Source organism: Otolemur garnettii, unplaced genomic scaffold (genome assembly GCF_000181295.1).
Source record: "Otolemur garnettii isolate 467f Iridium unplaced genomic scaffold, OtoGar3 scaffold00144, whole genome shotgun sequence".
Taxonomy (NCBI): domain Eukaryota; kingdom Metazoa; phylum Chordata; class Mammalia; order Primates; family Galagidae; genus Otolemur; species Otolemur garnettii.
Genome location: NW_003852539.1, coordinates 503,182 through 505,193, shown reverse-complemented (window position 1 = coordinate 505,193; position 2,012 = coordinate 503,182). Strand labels below are relative to the sequence as shown.

The 2,012-nt window shown below is 42.0% G+C and overlaps 1 protein-coding gene across 2 annotated transcripts in view; it reads left to right on the top strand.

The window, feature by feature from the left end:
* Positions 1 to 2,012, top strand: part of CCDC30 (coiled-coil domain containing 30) — a 129,169-nt gene that overhangs the window by 114,391 nt on the left and 12,766 nt on the right. The gene's annotated exons all lie outside the window — the stretch shown is intronic.

The following is a 2,012-nucleotide window of genomic DNA, read 5'->3' as shown; positions in this document are numbered from 1 at the left end:
TTTTTTTTTTTTTTTTGAGACAAAGTCTCACTTTGTCACAATAACCTCAACCTCTCAATCTCTGGGCTCAAGTGATCGTCTTTCCTCAGCCTCCCAAGTATCTGAGACTATAGGTGCCTGCCACAACTCCTGGCTATTTTTTAGAGATGGAGTCTTGCTCTTGCTCAGGCTGGTCTCCAACTCCTGAACTCCAATGCCCAGCCAACAATGAAAATATTCTGTACTACTGATTTATTACTAATGTCTTGCCTTCCCAGCTTTTTTTTTTAAGAGGCAGGGTCTACCAGCTTGAGCAAAAGTGGGACCCCATCTATAGTAAAAACAGAAAAAACTGGCCAGTCATGGTGGTACACACCTATAGTCCCAGCTACTTAGAAGGCTGAGGCAAGAGGATTGCTCAAACCCAGGAGTCTGAGGTTGCTGTGAGCTATGATGATACCATGGCATTCTACCCAAGATTGTAGAGTGAGACTCTGACTTAAACAAACAAACAAATAAAAAGGCAGGGTCTTACTCTATTGCAAAGCTGGAATGCAGAGTTATGACTGCACTAAGGACATCTAAGTATGACTAGTGCCCTTACAGGAATAGGAGGAAACACAAAAAAGGAAATAATACCACGTAATACCTCGGTGCCCGTTGCACTGTGGTTATGGCACTGGCCATATACACTAAGGCTGGCGCGTTCAAACCTGGCCTAGGCCTGCCAAACAGCGATGACAACTACAACAAAAAAATAGCCAGGCATTGTGGCAGGCACCTGTGATCCCAGGTACTTGGGAGGCTGAGGCAGGAGAATCGCTTAAGCCCAAGAGGTTGAATTTGCTGTGAGCTGTGATGCCACAGCGCTCTACTGAGGGTGACATAGTGAGACTCTGTCTCAAAAAAAAAAAAAATGTGACAATACAGGCAGAGATTGGAATGATACAGCCACAAGCCATGGGACACCAGGGATTGCTAGACACCACTAGAAGCTGGGAGAAAGACATGGAACAGAATTTCCCTCTGAGCCTCCACAAGGAATTAACCCTGACAACATCTTGATTTTGGAATTCTAGTCTTGAAAACCATGAGAAAATGTATTTCTCTGTGTTAAGCCACCTAGTTTGTGGTGCTTTGGTACAGCAGCTCTAGGAAACTAATGCATTCATTCAAAGAACTGCAGGTCTCCATGAAATAAGCTGGAGATCCCAAATAAGTAGGTGCTTAATTAGACCTTTCACTCACTGCTATTGAAGGGTATGGTGAGCATTGTCCTTAGGCAGACTTAGAGTCAGATCCTGGCCGTGCCACTAAGAGTTCTATGACCTTAGACAAGGTTCTATGTATTGTAAAATGAGGAAAATAATCCCTACCTTACACACACAAGGCTTTTGTAAGTATTAAAACATAAAATTCCTAAACTGGTACCTGGCACATATAAATTTTTCATAGATGTTATTTTTCTTCTTTTTGGTGTATAATCTTCTAGAAGCATGTTAATTGGTGGATTCATAGTTCATAAGAGAAATTGTTCACAGAATTATAAATTCTTTTTTTTTTTTTTTTGAGACAGAGTCTCATTATGTTGCCCTCGATAGAGTGCCATGGGCTCACAAATCACAGCAACCTCCAACTCTTGGGCTTAAGACATTCTCTTGCCTCAGCCTCCCAAGTTAGGACTACAGGTGCCTGCCACAATGCCTGGCTATTTTTTTGTTGTAGTTGTCATTATTGTTTGGCAGATCCAGGCCAGGTTTGAACCTGCCAGCCCTGTGGCTGGTGCTGTAGCTGCTGAGCTACAGGTGCCAAGCCAGAATTAGAAATTATTACTTTTTAAAAAAATTTTACTAAAGACTTTTCTGGAGAAGGAAAAATTAGAAATTCTGTTTTTTTGTTTGTTTGTTTTTTGAGACAGAGTCTCACTATGTTGCCCTCTATAGAGTGCTATGACATCATAGCTCATAGCAACCTTAAACTCTTGGGCTTAAGCAATTCTCTTGCCTCAGCCTCCCAAGTAACTGGGACTACAG